Below are 18,746 nucleotides of genomic sequence, written 5' to 3'. Positions count from 1 at the left end.
GGCGCGGGAGTCGCACAGCAGAGCACTCCTGGGCGGCGGAGGGCCGATGGTGAGCAGCAGGTCCAGCCCGAGCCGGATCCCCATCAACTCCGCCGTGGTGGAGGAGCCCAGGAAGGCTGCGTGTTGCTGGCTGTGCAGTCGCAGGGTGGAGATGGTGGCCGCAGCAGCAAGGGAGCAGCTGTCGTGGGCCACTGAGCCGTCGGTGTACACGAGGAGATGGTCCTGGAGCTCCTCGTGTATGACGTCTCTGGCCAGCTGCTGCAAAGCACAGAGGGGTGTGCTCCGCTTTCCCGATATGCCAACGATCTCTCGCTGTAGCTCCGAGGCAGCAGGCCAGGGCGCGCAGGAGCCGTAGGGGGTGTGGGCCTTGGGTCAATTGCTCATACTCGAGCAGCGCCGCGCCCATTCGTGAGCGCGGGTGCGAGCGCATACACTGCAGCAGCGAGCCTCCGTCCGGTGCGCGGTGAAGCCAGGCGACACTGAAAAATTTTTTGGGGGGGAAAAGAAATGGCGCAGTATCTGTCTCACATATCCGCGGTCCCCTTAACCGCGCCGTAAAAGAAGGGATAAAACATGGACTAAGCGAATCATCGAAGAAAGAGGTGCCGCAGTGGAGGGCTCCGGAATAACTTGGACCAACTGGGGATCTCTAACGTGCACTGACATCGCACAGCACACGGGCGCCAATCTCAGAGTTTATGTCCTGTCGTTGCGGTGGCCATTGCTCTCAAAGGAGGCCCCGATGCGCGATTCGCGGTCACAACCTTAGCACTCGCTCGATAAAGAGAAGCCGCCACACTTTGACGTCCCTCTGAGGGCGAGACGACAAAAAAAATCAAGTCGGCGACGCTAGCCCAGGCTTAGCTCAGTCGGAATAACTAATACGCGTCTCGCAGGCGATCTCCGACATCGGCGTTTGGTGGTATTGTAAGATTATCGCAGACATCCATGTCTGAGGATATACATTCCCTAAGGTTTCCATGTTGTTGCGATTACAGGATGATAGAGGAAAGTGCACGGGCCTGCCGACGGGCTCCAGCTATGCCTAACCACTGCCGCGTGCAAAGGGCAGTTCAGAGTGCTGTCAGGGAAACTACTGAGAGGAAAATGGTGCGCTGCATCAACTGCGTCCCCAGAAGCGGCAACGGCTGCATCTGCAAAAGATCCTCCTTTTCATCCCTGCTCTTCAATGCCGGAAACAGCTGTGGCGTAGGGCGTTTGGAACACTGTAGTGCTGCGTTTGTATCTAGTGTATCGGCGCCCCTTGGATTGTTACGCTGTTCAATCGAGTAACTATACTTATTTCAGACACCTCAAGGGCTGTTTATATCGAAAAACGCCCGTGTGCTGCACAACATGAGTCCTCGTTGAACAACGCCAACCGAGCGAAATTACTGCGTAGCCGTCAATTACGCTGCCTCTTTTGCACTTCTTTATTTTTCGCTTCCTCTTTCGTTCCTTCGCTTACAGCGCGGAGAAGCCACGGAGGAGTGTGTTATCTAACCGTTCCCTTTCCCAGCCTACGCTAACTATACCGACACCCTGCCTGTTCAGAATAGTATAGCGGGGTTATGCGGCCACAGAAGTTACAATCTCCGAGGCACCGTTTGCCAGGGCCACGGGTCACTTTATCGCTCAAGGACATGTGGATGTTCCCTGGTCTGCAACTTTCCTGTTATCCAATATTGCGCCGACAGCAACACCGTTTGCGCAAAGGATAGCCCTCCACAAATCTACAGCTGAAAACACCCACCACACATGCGATCCAGAGAAAAACCAAGAGGGAACAGCACGGCATTCGAAGCTAGGGATGACGGGTAGAATTGAATCTGAACAGTGTTGCGGCTACTGCGAGAGATTCGAAGAAACGCACAGTTGAAAGTGGCGTACTGTAGGTTTAACGAACCGGATGACGGGAGACCCCTCGGGAGCGGACGCCCCCGCCGAGGCGCCTCGCCGTACGCGGAGATTACAAACTTTCATCGCGGGCTAAGTTGCACGTATCCCGCTCTTCACCCCGACCTGGACAGGGCGCAAGCCACCCTCAGACGCCTACAAACAAAGGCCATTCTTGGCCCCTACCGATTACGTTTAATCACCAACGGTGAATATGACCCTGCATGCCCGCACTGTGGCGACGGGACGCATGCCACAACAAGACCATATATTATGGGAATGCGCTAGCAACCCCGCTCCGACGACACTCTTGCCTGCCTCCTCGGCGGATGAATGGGACAAACACTCGACCAGTTCAGGAAAAACAACGCAGCTGACCCTCATCACGCGAGCTCAAGAGGTCGCCCTCGGCTTGCTGCCACCCTGGGCTCCCGCCTGCCCCAACTAATCCCTTCCATTTTGTGGCAATAATGTTGTAACCACCACCTTATTGTAGTAGAACCCACGCTTCCAACGGTACCAACGCTTCTAGTTTCGAATGGACGCTGGATTGAAAGCGGGTTGTTCCACCGAGAAGTGAGATAATTCCTGAATAATAATTGCGTTTTTTTTTGGGGGGGGGAGGAAATTGTGCATTATCTGTCGCTTATATCGTTAGAAAAATGAACTGCGCCGTACGGGAAGGGATAAAGGAGGGAGTGAAAGACGAAAGGAAGAAAGAGGTGCCGTAGTGGAGGGCTCCGGAATAATTTCGACCACCTGCGGATCATTAACGTGCACTGACATCGCATAGCGCACGGGCGCCTTAGCGTTTTTCCTCCATAAAAACGATTACTTCACCATTTCCTTTGTGGTGGTAGTGGTTTTTTATAAAATAATATAAAAACGAAGGAACAGATTTTTGCCAGCCCCGGCATCTGCCATCGATACTGAAGCACCTGAACTGTGGCGGCGGAAATAATGGATAGCAGGCCGAATTGAAAAATGAAATGAAAGAGGTGAGGGGAGAGGAAGAGAGTATAGGGGGACCGTTTCCTATCGTCAAAAACAATTTTTCATAGCGGCATAGGGTCTCAGCACCTTGCGAACTACACGACATTCGAACAGGAACCGTCTGGAAGGGTGTTGCGGCAGCACAATGCTGCGCCATTGGAGTTCCACCCTTATGTAGCGTTCCTAACGTCAAAATTAAAGCAAGAAATCATCACTGCGGCAATGATGTTCCACCATAATCTATTGTTCCTAACATTTAAAACTAAAGAAAACTTCGTCACATGGCGCTTCCTTGAAGCTGGCTTTGCTGTGGTAGGCAGGAGTGTTGGATCAAGCTTCATCTCTTTCCCGAAAACGAGCGGCCGAGCCTGCGATCTAATTTCGACCACCTGCGGATCTCTAACGTGCACTGACATTGCATAGCACACGGGCGATTTAGCGTTTTTCCTCCAGTGTGCTTTTTCGATGTCAGTGCCCGTTGAAGATCCCCGGGTGGTCTAAATTATTCCGGAGCCCTCCACTGCTCTCTGTGCTCATCTCTGTGCTGATAATAATAATTTGTTTTGGGGGAAAGGAAATGGCGCAGTATCTGTCTCATATATCGTTGGACAGCTGAACCGCGTCGTAAAAGAAGGGATAAATGAGAGAGTGAAAGGAGAAAGGAAGAAAGAGGTGCCGCAGTGGAGGGCTCCGGAATAATTTCGACCACCTGGGGATCATTAACGTGCACTAACATCTCACTGCACACGGGCGCCTTAGCGTTTCTCCTTCATAAAAACGATTACTTCGCCGTTTCCTTTCTGGTAGTAGTCGTTTTTTTATTACAATAATAGTAAAAAGGAAGGAAAGGATTTTTGCTAGCCCCGACATCTGCCATCGATGCTGAAGCACCTTAGCTGAGGCTGCGGAAATAAAGGATATTTGGAGGAATTGAAAAATGAAATGAAAAAGGTGAGGGGGAGAGGAAGAGAGGATAGGGGGACGGTTTCCATTCAAAAATTTTGGATTGAATTGGAAAACGTTTATTATCGTCTTGAGTTATAAATCGGTTTGTTGATCTTGTTAGGTGGCCGTCAGTGGAGGCTGGCGGTGACCTCTTCGGCTCTCGTCACCACCTGTACTTGGGTTTCCAGGTTAGAGCTGAGCAACAAGGTCTCCCACGGGCCCGGGAGCGCGAGCCTCTTGAGCGATATTGGTTGGGGATCTCTCGGACAGTCCCAGAAAATGTGGTCTACGGTGGCTTTGTCGCCGCATTTGCTTCACTCCGACTTATATCTATCCAGGTACACATGGCTTAGGACAGCTGGATTAGGGAGAGTTTTTGTTTGAAGTTGTCTCCACAGTACCTCCTGTTCTTTGTTTAGGCTTTTATGCGGAGCAGGGAAGGTTAGCCTTTCTAGTCTATAATGCTGAGTAATCTCATGGTAAGTATTAAGACCATCTCTCGTGATTTCGACGTCCGAGTTAGCCTCCACAGCTCGGCCGATAGATTCTCGAGCTTTATCGTGGGCTGCCTCGTTCCCCGGGTTGGACGAGTGAGCCGGTACCCAAATCAATCACACGTCTGTCCTGTCTTCCGGGTAATTCCTGAGAATTCCCAAGGAGATGGGAGATATTCTGCCCTTGGCGAAATTGCCAATGGCTGCTTTTGAATCCCTGACAATCACTTCTGCTCGCGGGTTTGTCAACGTCAAGGTGACTGCCGCTTCTCCGGCTATTTCTGAAGAAAATTTTTCATAGCGCCATAGCACTATTCGAACAGAAGCGGTCTGTAAGGTTGTTGTGGCAGCCCAATGCTGCGCCATTGGAGTTCCACCCTTATGTAGCGTTCCTAATGTCAAACATAAAGCAAGAAATCAACGCTGCGGACAGGAGTCCCACCATAATCTATCGTTCCTAACATTTTTAAAAAATAAAGAAAAAGTTGCCCCGTGGCGCTTCCTTGAAGGCGGCGTTGCTGTGGTCGGTAGCAGTATTGGACCCAGCGTCGCCTCTTTCCCGAACACGAGGTAACGCCCGTGTGCTGTGAAATTTCATTGCTCGTTAAAGATCACCAGTTGGCCGAAATTATTCCTGGCGGCTGCGTTTTTATGGAGGAAAAACGCTAAGGCGCCCGTGTGCTGTGCGATGTCAGTGCACGTTAAAGATCCCCAGGTGGTCGAAATTATTCCGGAGCCCTCCACTACGGCACCTATTCTCCCTTTTTTCTTTCACGCCCTCCTTTACCCTTCCCTTACGGCGCGGTTCAGGTGTCCAACGATACATGAGACAGATACTGCGCCATTTTCCTTTCCCCCAAAAACCAATTATTATTATTATTAAATTATTCCGGAGCCCTACACTACGGGCTTTCTTTCTTGCTTTCTTTTCTCAGTCCCTCCTTTATCCCTTCGCTTAAGGAGCGGTTCAGGTTTCCGCCTAGATTTGATATATACTGCACCATTTCCTTTCCCCAGCAGCCAATTTTCAATTTTAATGGATTGGATTGGATTCTAAAACATTTACCCGCCGCGGTGGCTAAGTAGTTATAGAGCTTGGCTACCGATCCGGAGTTCCCGGGTTCCTTCCCGACCGCGGCGGCTGCGTTTTTATGGAGGCAAAACGCTAGGGCGCCCGTGTGCTGTGCGATGTCAGTGCACGTTAAAGATCCCCAGGTGGTCCAAATTAATCCTGAGCCCTCCACTACGGCACCTCTCTCTTCCTTTCTACTTTCACTCCCTCCTTTATCCCCTCTCTTACGCGATGTTCGGGTGTCCGCCGATATATGAGACAGATACTGCGCCATTTCATTTCTCCAAAAACCAATTATTATTAATAATATTATTATTATTATTATTATTATTATTATTATTATTATTATTATTATTATTATTATTATTATTATTATTATTAATATTATTATTATTATTATTATTATTATTATTATTATTATTATTATTATTATTATTATTATTATTATTATTATTATTATTATTAATATTTTATATTATTATTATTATTATTATGTAAAACATTTATTGCGTCGAGGGCAGATTGCAGGAGACACATACTAGATGGCCGCTAGCCCATGGCTGGTGGCGACCTCATTGACCCGCTCGATTGCCCGTACTTTAATCTTGGGATCCGAGCTGACCAGCACGGCGTCCCACCGCTCGGGAGATTTAAATGTATCAACTCCGCCTGAGGCGAATTATTTGCGCAGTTTCACAGAATGTGGTCGTATGTGGTCCTTTCATCATATTTATGGCAGTTTGGGTCGTACTGGCCAGGGTCCTTGAGGGAAAGCACTGCCGGATTCTGAAGGGAGCGTGTTTGCAGTCGGCGCCAGGTAACTTCCTGCGCTTTTGTTGAAGATCTGTGGGGAGGGGGATATGCGCGCCTCTCCAGCCTAAAGTGATGGGTGGTGTCATGAAATGAGATCAACCCGTCCCTCGTGAAATTCTGGTCGTAGGGCGTCCTCACTGCCCGAATGCGATAGCCCACCCTCTTCGATGACATTATTGCAACCTCCCTCGGCGGAGGAATGGGACAAGCTCTTGGCCAGTTCAAGAAAACAACGCAGCTGGCCATCATCACGCGAACTCGAGAGGCCGCCCCCGAGTGGAGGTCACACTGCCTCGCACCATCCCCAAATAATCCAGGCTTCCATTTTGTGGCAATAAAGTTGTAACCACCACCTTATTGGTGCAGAACGCTACGGCGGTGCCAGCGCTTCTATTTTCGAACGGGCGCTTGTTTGAAAGCGGGTTGCTCCGCCGATAAGTGAGACCATTACTTCGCCGTTTTATTTCTTGAAAACCAATTTTTCGTAGCCCAGCGCTACGGCATCATGTCTCATACTTTGCGAACTACACGACATTCGAAAAGAAGTGATTTTGAAGACTGTGGCGGAAGCACAACGCTGCCCTAACGGAGTTTCGTAGTCATCTAGCGTTTCTAACATAAAAAAAACCAAATAAAACGTTGTTTGGTTTGTTTTAAGGTGTTCAACGTCCCAAAACAACTGAGACTATGAGGGACGCCACAGTGAACGGCCTTTGGCAAAAGTATCCAAGAAACTCAGTTTGTTTCTAACACGTGTGGTGGAGCACTTGTCACGTCCTTTCAGCTCTAATTTAGTGCAATGACGACCCTATTCTCAATTTTTGCGGACTTTTTTCGTCTGGTGGTACCCTAAGAGCTTCAATATGACGCTGAAAAGCAAACCCCTTTCCTTAGTTATACACCTCTGGCTAAGAAGACATGTCTGCAGCGAAGCTCTTTGCTCGGCCTGTGTGTGCGTGCGTGTGTGTGTGTGTGTGTGTGTGTGTGTGTGTGTGTGTGTGTGTGTGTGTGTGTGTGTGTGTGTGTGTGTGTGTGTGTGTGTGTGTGTGTGTGTGTGTGTGTGTGTGTGTGTGTGTGATCTATCCTCCTCTCTTTGTCTCTCTCGCTCGCTCTTGATCCAGCTCTGGACAGCGTAACTATAGGCTAGCTCCGTGGTTTAATCTCCCTTCCTGATCCTCCTCCATTCCAGTTACATTATACTTATTGCACTGGCAAGTAAGTATAGCCTTCAGTACACCATGAAATGCATTCTGAGCACAGAGATGATGTCAACGCCGCGGTGGCTCAGTGGTTATGGCGCCAGAAAACTGATCCGGAGTTCCCGGTTTCGAACCCGACCGCGACGGGTGCGTTTTTATTGATGAAACACGCTAAGGCGCCCGTGTGCTGTGCGATCTCAGTGCATGTTAAAGATCCCCAAGGGGTAAAAATTATTCCGGAGTCCTCCACCACGGCACCTCTTTCTTCCTCTCTTCTCTGAATCCCTCCTTTATCCCTTCTCTTACGGCGCGGTTCAGGTGTCCAAAGATATATGAGACAGATACTGCGCCATTTCCTTTCGGCCAAAACCAATTATTATTATTAGCACAGAGATGAGCACAGAGAGTAGTGGAGGGCTCCGGAATAATTTCGGCCACCGGGGGATCATCAACGGGCACTGACACCGCACAGCACACTGGAGTAAATACGCTAAAGCGCCCGTGTGCTGTGCAATGTCAGTGCACGTTAAAGATCCCCTGGTGGTCGAAATTATTCCGGAGCCCTCCACTACTACGGAACATATTTTTTCCTTTCTTCTTTCACTCCCTCCCTTATCCCTTTCTTTAAGGCGTGGTTCAGTTGTTCAACGACATATGAGAGAGATGCTGCGCTATTTCCTTCCCCCAAAACCAATTATTATTATTATTATTATTATTATTATTATTATTATTATCGCAGAGATTCTCAAGAATACCTGTAGAGCCAAAAATGGCGTTGCGGTAGATCGCACAACGTACACGAAACATCGTATTTTTCTTGGCTGGATACTGGCCGAGAAAACGAGGATTCAGTAGGAAGAACTAGACTCCTTGAGACAACGCACCTGGCAATACGCTGGTAATTTCCATGCACGGCTGGTACCAAACCTTTGGTCACATTAAAGGACCCCAGGTGGTCGAAATTTTTTCAGCCCTTCACTGTGGCGTCTCTCATAACCTTAGTTAATTTGGCACGTTAAAAACACCCATAAAAACCATACCTTTGCTCACAATAAATTATAAAAGGACTGAAAGACGTACAAGTGAGATAGTTTCATCTGTCCTCTCGGCAGCACCGAAGCGCAGCTGTGTTTAAGGAGCTGGCTCGATCGCTTCGGCCAAGCACTAGCCAAGCCTAGTACGGAGTTCATATTTCCCGACGTCCCCTAGGTGCATGTTATCAGACGTCAGCGTCTCTTTTCTCTTACGGTAGTGATACTGAGAAGCTCCGTGATTTCGGCTGCTGGCTGTGTCTTGGAAGCAGGCAAACCCTCTCTGCACATAGGCAGGCCTGCGCCAGGATGGCGGGTCGTGCTTCTGGGAGGGCCAGACGGCCGACGGAGAGGCTGTCTTGGTCTCCCGGCTGAGGGCGCTATTCCTCAGGCGCCAAGCAACGTACCCGAACTGTGCGCATGGGGCGACGTGGCCAACGCGGTAGACAGGCGGACGAGGAATCCGTACGACACCCGCAGGAGTCCCGGAGGGAGTAGCGGTGGGCGGATCTGGTATGCCACGGCGTTCTTGTTATTATTAATGCGAAAGCATTGGATGGTTATGTGGCGTGTTTCGTGTCAGCAAAACATTATCCGCACGATTACGTCGTTCTGTGAACATGGATGTGCAAAAGATTGGTAATGTTAGAGAGTAAGTGATGAGGTCTTGCTGTGGAAAACATTTGGTTGACGAATTGAGATTAGTTAATTAGCTACACTTCGACGACGCGATAGACACGTACGGACGCCGACATAGCACCTGGGCGAGGAAAGTAAATTAAAGTAAAAAATTAAACAGAATAAGAACAGCAAAAATAAAAATATTTTAAAATAAAATAAAATAAAAGTAAAACTAAAAAGGAAAATAAAAACGGCTGTGGCTTAGCTTGGTTACGCCTGGTGATTGCGAAGCAATAGCGTGTCATTCTCGGATAAGCTGGTAGTGTGGCTGGTGGTAGTCTTGGGTTACGCTAGTGTTACGGCTTACAGAGAATCATCTAAGATGAAGTCATCCGTCGAATCCGTGTATGCCGACAAGCATTTCCCTCACCAGCGTGCCCATTACAAAATCTTCCAGTATCGATTGGCCGACGGTGCGGTAACACTCCAGTTTCTCCGCGCAGTAAGATATGCCCACTCGGTGCTTGCAGTAGCTTTCGTTAAAGTACGGTAGCGTTACGCCGTAATAAATGTTGGGGTTATTGTCCCCGTCCAAAATGCGATACAGTTTCTTCTTCTTCTTCTTCTCCTCAAGTAATATGGCACATACCCACGTGGGGCGATTGGCCAAGGTATAGAGTGCCAATGAAGCATTTGCGCGGGGAAGGAAACGTCAGAAGACTGAATCAAGATTAAAAAAATTGGAAAAATAAAATGAATTCAAGAGGTATGAGTCATCCGGAATAGAATCAATCTAGCCTTTTTTGGACATGCGAAAGAATTTTGTATATAGCTAACAAGATAATCGATTAGTTGCACTTATGTAATCGTGACGGTAGCCGCATACACTGCTTAACGGGAATCCCTTGGCACTCGCACCGAACGATAGAAGAACTGTAAGAGACAGAGGCAGTCCTAGTCTCGAGAGAGGAACCTCCAGATATTGCTTTCTCTGAACCGCGAACCGCCGGAAAGAGAGGAGAAAATGATCGATTGATTCAACTTGCCCGCATGATACACAAAGGTTTGTCGCAGCGAACCCGCACCTGCATTAATACAGGTTTAAGTGAAGGATTCGACATCGCAGGAGCGTCATGGACACTTCACAAAGCCTTGACTTACACCACCGGATATTCCATGGGTACTTTAGGTGTTGAAAGTCCACGGTAATTAGCAACGGATCACTCAAAGTGGCTGAAATATGTTAGAACCACTGGAAACGTGAAGCTGATAACAGAATGAGGTGAGGGACGGGATATATTACAGGTGCGCTGAGAGCTGACCTTGCCAATAAATCAGCCACCTCGTTAAAATAGACGCCTGAATGCCCAGGTACCCAGACCAAACGGATCTCGCGCACTGTGCTCGGAACAAAAAACCTAAGTGAACGAGTCAAGAAAGATTTTTCCTAATTTTGGAGAGAGACAATAACTGAAAGGCAGTCTGTAAGAATAAGAACCCGTGCGACATGTCTGAGAATTTTGAGAAGAGCCAAACCAATGGCCAAAAACTCTGCGAAGAATATAGGAGTATAATCAGGGATACAAACGGAGTAGCTCCAAGCTAGATCCTGCGAATATATGCCAATCGCCGCCTTCTCACAGCTGCCGGAGGCATCATTGGAGAGACCAGTATGATGTGGAAAATTCTGTAGGTGTTCAGAAAGAAGACCATTTAGGGTATGTGCGGGCATATGCTTCGCATGGGACGGGAAAATAAAGTCGTAATAGAAGACGGGATCAGCCTGCGTGTCAGCAACTCGTTGCAAGGAGATCAGATCAACCTGAAGCGGAGCTAACAGATTCTGCGTGAACCTAGCTTGCGGAAGCTGATAACGTGGCCAGTGATTAGTCAAAAAAGGTGTGGTTGGGATACAAAAATTGGAATACTAACGCCTGGGGCCGGGTCAAAAGACTTGAGGAAAGTACGCACTGTTAGAAGTTGGAAGCGGGAATAGAGGTTGGGGATACGGGCTTCCAGATAAAGGACAGCGTTGGAAGCTGATTTTGGGAGCCCGAGGCATAGACGTAGGGCACGCCTTTCCAGTAAGGCTAATGGCTGCAGCTTGTAGTTCGCTCTACCAGAGAACAAGGGGCAACCAAATTCCAGAATCGGTCTCATATAAGCCTTATAGAGCAACAGTAGCGTGTCACGACGCATGCCAAACTTTTTATTGCCAACTCGGGTCAAACGGCTCAGTGCACGTTCCCCTTTAATAACATTATTCTTAATATGGTGTCGCCAGTCCAAATTTTGGTCATAAGTAACACCTAGGTATTTAACCGACTCCACCTGCGGAATTGGAGTGGAGCGGTAGGCTAGCGAGATGGTGGAAATACCAGCACGCCACATTTGCTGACATTAAGTGATTAATTGATTTGGTCCAACCAGACTTCAAGAGCATTCAGATATGCCTGCAAATACCCGTAGAGCACATGAATATCCTTTGCTGATGCGAAAAAAGCTATATCATCTGCGTATACATGAACTGTAACGTTAGGATGAATGGGGATGTCCCGAACTAATATGTTGAAAAGCAGCGGAGAAAGAACAGAGCCTTGCGGCACACCTCTTGATTGACCATAGGTATTAGAACAAAAAGATCCGTCTGTACAGAAGAAAAATCTATCTTTTAGAAATTCACAAATCCAGGCGTAGAGGTAATGCGGTGGTTGTAGTTGAGCAAGCTTGTTAATGAGGACTGTGTGCTCCACGCTGTCATAGGCCTTCGCAACGTCAAGCGTCACCAAGGCCGAAACTTCTCTCTGGCGCATTGAGACTCGTATTCGGCTCTCGAAATCCACTTGCGCCGACCATATGGAACAACCGCGACGAAAGCCAATCTGTGCGGGGCTGAGGCCGTTAATGTGATGAACATGCTTTGTGAGGCGGCTGTGTACTACTCTTTCTATTAGCTTTACTAAATTTGAGGTTAAAGCAATCAGCCGAATATTGTCTAATTGAAATCCATTGTCTGCATTTTTTAAAAGTAAAATTATTTTCGCAATTTTCGAACTGTGAGGAATCCAAGAGGTTTCCAATGACGCATTTACAATATCTAGAAGGTGAGTTGGAAAGTCGTGCGCTAACATCTTTAACATGCCCACAGTAATCCCGTCAGATCCCGGAGCAGCAGAGTGCATCGAGGAAACAATTTGCAGGAGCTCCGACACGTCGACCTCAGGATAGTCCGAGCTGGGGGTGAGAGTGTGCAAAGGTTCTGCTTTCTGTACCTGGAAACGTAAGGCCAGCCCCTGCGCGATGCGTTCAAGGTTTTGCTTAGCCTCCTCCGGAGACATTACCATTGACCTTATGCGATTGGAGGCCGGAGAGCTGTTATTCTGCGCCACGAATCTATAGAGAGCCTTCTTTTTCTGGGGTTTTGAGAGATACGTGTTTAAATTTTGATTATAATCTTCCTTTACTTTTTTAACAGTTCTTTTGAAACATGCAGAGAAGAACATAATTTATCCAATTAGCTGGGCTCTGATTATAGGAAAGGCTTTTCCAGGCTGCTTTTCTACGACGATAAGCTTTCTCACACTCCTCCGTCCACCAAGGAGACGGCTGTCTGGCAGGAGCAGTAATGCACACCGAGAATACAGAGCTCTCAGCAGCATCTTGCAGAAAGGTAATTGTCCGCTGAGCTCTTTGTGCTCGACCTGAGCTAACTGTGGAGGGGAGTGAGGCAGATATCAATTTTTTGTACATAATGTGGTTTACAAATTTCATGGTTGCACCACCTTTTCTGATAGGCGAGGATATAATAGAAAAGGTTATCGGAAAGTGGTCACTAGATGTACCTGAGTCTTCAGTTGACCATGCAGATACGCCAACCCCACGAGATGCTAATGTTAAATCTATGATTGAACGGGATCCTCCTCGCATCAAGGTTACTTCTCCGGAAGAATGAGGTGCCGTAGTGGAGGGCTCCGGAATAATTTCGACCACCTGGGGGTCTTTAACGTGCACTGACATCGCACAGCACACAGGCGCCTTAGCGTTTCTCCTCCATAAAAACGCAGCTGCCGCGATCGGGTTCGAACCCGGGAACTCCGGATCAGTAGTCGAGCGCCCTAACTACTTAGCCACCGCGGCGGAAAAATGTTTTAGAATCCAATCCAATCCATTAAAATTGAAAATTGGCTGTTGGGGAAAGGAAATGGTGCAGTATGTATCAAATCTCGGCGGAACCCTGAACCCCTCCTTAAGCGAAGGGATAAAGGAGGGACTGAGCTTCCTCTTTGCATTCTGCCGAGCTGCCTTGTTCGTAGGCACCATCGTAACATCTGGCTGTATGACTGCCTTGGCGAGAGGAGCGGAGCTGTTTTATACAGCTGGTGTGACGTCACTCTGACTGTAGCGCCCCTGGTAGGAGGAGCGGGAGTTAGGCCGCCGTTGGTGGCTGCCGCCTCGCCTCGCGACGGCGTGAGATGGGGCCCCGTTTTTACACAGCTGGTGTGACGTCACACCGACCGTAGCGCCCCTGATGAGAGGAGCGGGAGATAGGCCGCCGTTGGTGGCTACCGCCTCGCCTCGCGACGGCGTGAGATGGGGCCCCGTTTTTACACAGCTGGTGTGACGTCACTCTAGGTCACGTGGTGTGACGTCACGCAGCGAGGTCACGCTAAAGGTCAATGGTGCCTACCACCGCCTCGCCACGGAACGGGCTGCAGTGCGACCTAAAGTAGTATTGCTTCGCAATAAAAATAAGAAATATAAACATATCACGTACTCACGTCTTGGAAAATACGCGCGTTCGAAAAAGTTCGATGCTTCCTCATTCCTCCACGTAAGCAGACCCGCCGCGGTAGCTGAATGGTTAAGGCGCTTTTCTATATACTGAGCGGGAGTACCAGGGTTCGGACCCGACCGCGCAGACCGCGTTTCGATGGAGGCAAAACCCAAAAGGTGTCCATGTGCTGTGCGATGTCTGTGCATGTTAAAGATTCGGCCGCAATACCATCAAGCTGGAGGATCAATGTCACGTAACCTCGAACTCCCGTACAGCTTTTCTTCAGGGTTCCCCTCTGCTTCCTTTTCTTGGCTACCCACCCCTCGCCGTATTTCACTAATCCGCATGGAACCACAGCCGAAAAAGCGTGTTGTCGTAGTGCTCACGTCACAACGAGGCAAGGCCTTTCGTGGACAGAGATACGTACGAGTCGCTAACCAGGGGCAGATTCATGTGTTACTCTGGGAAAAGCTGGTCGCATTTGAACCGTGTATTTCTTGGACTTTTTTTCTTTCAGGTAATGGGGCCCAGCCTAACTGGGGTGGGGGGCTACCTTTACTCCCATAAATACGCCCCTGTCAGTAACCCCGAAGATGTGACATATACAGCTCCCACAATCTAAACATGAATAAGCCGATAAAGGTGTAAAAACAGAGTAAGATATCCTCTAGCGCGCTCACATTTAGGGGCAGGGTATTTTGCCCGAGCTTCGTAGGAGATTGCTGTCGTTAAATTAACGGAATGCTCACTCTTCGCCACGATAGTATATTGCACCTCCAAAGCACGGCAACTTCAAGCAGTTGCCAAATGCAGGAGGCATACAAGTGCAGGGGCGGAGGCCCTTAGGATCCAAAAAAAAGCCGATTTACACCTCTCGGTTAAAGTCTTCGTAAGTGCTAGAAATTCGCTTGTTTTTAAAGAAGCAATTTTTTCCGTTCCACACCGCTAGTAGTTAGTATTTTGTGACAAAAATCGACCCCAGGCCTTGGAGAGTGTACCCTCCCCTTAAAGAGAGTGTGCCAGAAAACGGCTTACTCCCTTTTCACTCATTTCATGTTTTGATTGACTAAAAATTTCTTTTTGAATTGTCTGCAACCAGTCCAACTCGCAGTGCTATTATAAGAGGGGGATGTTTCGGTTTCTGTAAGAAGGCCTTGTATTCGGCGTCATGCAAAGAACAAGGAGAGCGTGAGCTGTCTCGCACAATGCGCAAGATAAAATAAAGAAAATAAATCAAGAACGAAAATAACACCTTTACTTTTCCACTAACATTCTTCGATATTCAAACTACATGCAAGGATAATAACACGTTATCAGTGGGTCACACACAACAAAATCCGGATGCCTATGCTTACGCCGCAGAGCAAATCAAGATATCGGAAATCAACAGAGTAAAATGGCCCTTACAGACCCACAACAACAGAACACTAAGCTACGCTTAAAATTCCATCCGCAGGCAGAGCTCGCTGCTTCCGGACAATACGTTTTCCCTGAATGCCCCGATGTATTCAGGTACCACGTATCCTGCGAACACAACTTCCTTACCGAACTTTGGAACGACATATATTCCGACTGGTAGAATTGAGCTCCTTACAGTTGTCTGGTGCAGTCGCTAGGATCAATGAGAATTAGCTTAACCTTCTATCCATGGGCCAATTCAGGAATTTGTCGAACATGCCCTCGAGTATGTAAACACGAGGCCAAACACGGTGGCCGTCAAAACATTGGCACGGAACTATAAGGTTTCCATGGTGGTAGCTAGGCTGGTCATCGCTGCTTGTGCGGAATGGCGAAGAACGTGCTTGGGCGAGAAATTCATCCCAGTCATCTATGGTTCATTCGAACGGAACCTACTTGTCCAGAAAGTCACCACCGATGTTCAAGGAAGCGATGATCAGCTGTTCCACAGCTTTGGCCTCATCGTCTACTGATCCAGCCTGTTTTCCAGCAGACGGCGCCGAAGCTAAAGATCCGGCATCTCCCAGCGTGCGATCTTCACACAAGGCTTCTACGACCCTGTCCTTCATACACAGCGCTGTCCGCTCCCACTCCTGCCTGACTACCTCTTTCATGGCCGTCTCGTTTCCAGCCAGTGCGTCCCTGATTTCCGACGCGACTTCGCGCCTGTGTTCAGCTAATGCCGTCTCCGACAGGGTCTTAAGCCCCGAAATCATGTTTTCTAGAGCGTTAGTCACTGCACTGGCGACAATTGTGGACTGAGATGCTACTGCGTTTTCGGTCTGAGGGCGCAGACATTGCTCGAATGAACCCAGCTTCATGCGCAGGGCAGCATTTTCTTCCTTTATTTTTTCCTAACGCTTCTGTTACTTGCATGGCGACGTTGCCAAAGTTATCGTCTGGTTCGCGTGCGCGGGATGGTACACAGTCGCGCTCCAGATGTTCCTCAATGTCCTGGTGCAGGGCCATCCCGCTGCACCTGGGGCATCTCACGGCGTGGAACTGGCAGGTGTTGGAGAAATGCTCCAACATGGCGTATGCCACGCACTCGGCGTCGCATCCGTGCTCAGGGTTCAGCAGCGTACCTTTCGGCCGAGAACTTTGCCCCTGCTAATGATTGTCCACGCCACGTCTCCATCCTGGAAAGGCTCTTTGTCCAGTGGGCAGTGGCTGCGCTTAGTAACGGCGCCGTCGTAGTAGAGCTGGCATAGGGAGTGCCGGCATGGCAACTTTGCCGCCAAAGCAGGGACGAGACCGCACAGACTGCACACTTTGCTCGAAGGGAAAGGTTTCAAGAAGAACGTCGGCCGCCGATCGAGGCCGGTGCCGAAACCGAACACTGCCTGCATGCATGCGGGCGCTATGGCTGGAGGCATGTAGTCAAGTGTTCTGAGAGGGAACATCCGGCGCACACTCAACTGAGACTGCCGTCTGTCTGAGCGATTATCATATTTTCAGTCGTCCTTGTCCTGTCTGCCCTTATTACCTCAAGGTAGGAGCGTAAAAAGTAGACTATAGAGAGTTTTAGTTTCACGTACGTAGAGGCTTCACGTACGTAGAGCTGTTACGGGTGACCAGTGCGCATGCGCAGAGCGCAAAGGGTATGCGCGAGTCTTACGTGCGTACGTGAGATTCGGATTTTTACGTTGCGGTGTTTGCGTCTCTGCGTACGTGGCGTTGACAAACATGGCGGCGCCCTGCCCGCCGCTTCAAAGCGATAACAGCTTCGTCGCCAATCCCTCGACGCGATATCATGTTCTAAACTGTTGTATTCGCCTTTGATTTGCCCATTCTTACCCTACCATAAGGTTTCAAGCAACAAATAGCTTTTGTTTTTCAAACAGAAGGGCTATTTTTTCAGCTGTTAAGCCTGACGAAGTAGCGTTGGTCGTCGTCATAACAACGGTCTCGCGAGATCTCAAACTGCAATAGCTCTAAACCAGCCAAACATAGCCAAACCGCCAAACACGAGAACAGACCGAATGGCTTGGCTTAAAGACTTATCTTGGATGATTTAGGCAACAACCAGTGTCTGTGCTTCTTAGTAGACGGCGCTAGGAGTAACGCGCGGCGTGCGTCGCATACGTGTAACTATAAGGGTTTCAAACGACCTGCGTGCAGGCTACGTAGACTTCTCACGTTTGCATACGTGAACGCTCTACGCACGTGAAATTAAACTCTCTTATACTACTAATCTCTCAGCGCGGCTGCGAGTGGACCGAATGCAATGTCCGAGTAGTTTCTACTCATTGCCGAGGCGTAACCTTGATCGCGCTACAGTGATAGCCTATCTCCTTCGCTCTCGCGCCGGCGTCTTCGCATCGCGAGAAGGACCCAGAGTTTTCTGGAAGGCAGTTTCCGCGCTCGACCAACGGGGTCGCGTATCCGGCGCGAGAATGAGAAGGATATTGTGCAGTTAATACTTCTTGTATGTGCGCGCCTGCCTTGAGGCAAAGAATGAACAGACGCGGACCGCACCTACAAATGACGGCTTTAACCGCTGTCTGTCAGCCCGAGCCGCCGTTTAAGCTTCTGACATGCGCGCCCGCTCGACGCCCGGGAGAACACCACTCGACCAGCCACGAACCACCGAGGTAATGTGCGCCAGTCTGCGAATCGGCCCGGTCGTGCACCTCGGGTCGTCGACTGTCGCAGTGCCCGGGAACAAATTGTGTTTTGTTTGTTTGTATTTCTCTGTGCTAATGCACTTTAAATGCAAGGATTCTGTTGAATTGTAATCTCTCTGGATTGTTACTTTGCATGAGTTGCACTGTAATTGTAAATCACTTTCTATGTGCTCGTACGAATGATTGCGAAATCCTCTGTATCGTCTCTATGCTGTATAAACTTTGTTTTCTTTTGTGAACCTTTGGCTCCGACCCATTCTCTGGCTTGCGACCGGCGAAAGCTGGGCACCAGACGACCAACCCTCTGGTCACTTGGTAGCTGGTCTCCGGCTGAGCTTGCCACAGTGAGTTAAGGGCATCTCTTTTGGGACCAAGACCGTTACCACCACACGCTCTAAGGGTGTTTCGATGCGCACACAAAGGTGCGCGAAGTACTGACACCTTGTAGCACAACTAATCGGCCCAATATTGGGAATATACTGGCAAATTTTTATCACCAGTGTGAAACCCGTCATTCCCAAAATTGGCCCGTTTGCCTGCGTTGCTTGGGAAGGGACTAGTTCACGAAGTCTAATCAGCTGACCGAGTTTGCGCGGAGCTTGACTTTGAGTGTCTACCTAGGCGCATGAAGAAATAAAATATAAGTATTGCTGCGACAGTTAGATGAACTCTTTCGGAGGCCCGAACAGAGGAGCTTCGCTCGCCACTGCACGAGAGCACATTGCTACCTCCGCAGCCGATCACGCCTCGTGTCAAAAAGCCACACTCACTCACGCTGTGCATTGCACATCGTCGTCCATATCAACTTCCATCTGCGGCGCGA

The sequence above is a fragment of the Amblyomma americanum genome, chromosome 1 (assembly GCF_052857255.1).
Source record: "Amblyomma americanum isolate KBUSLIRL-KWMA chromosome 1, ASM5285725v1, whole genome shotgun sequence".
Classification (NCBI taxonomy): domain Eukaryota; kingdom Metazoa; phylum Arthropoda; class Arachnida; order Ixodida; family Ixodidae; genus Amblyomma; species Amblyomma americanum.
Note: the sequence above shows the minus strand (reverse complement) of the source record.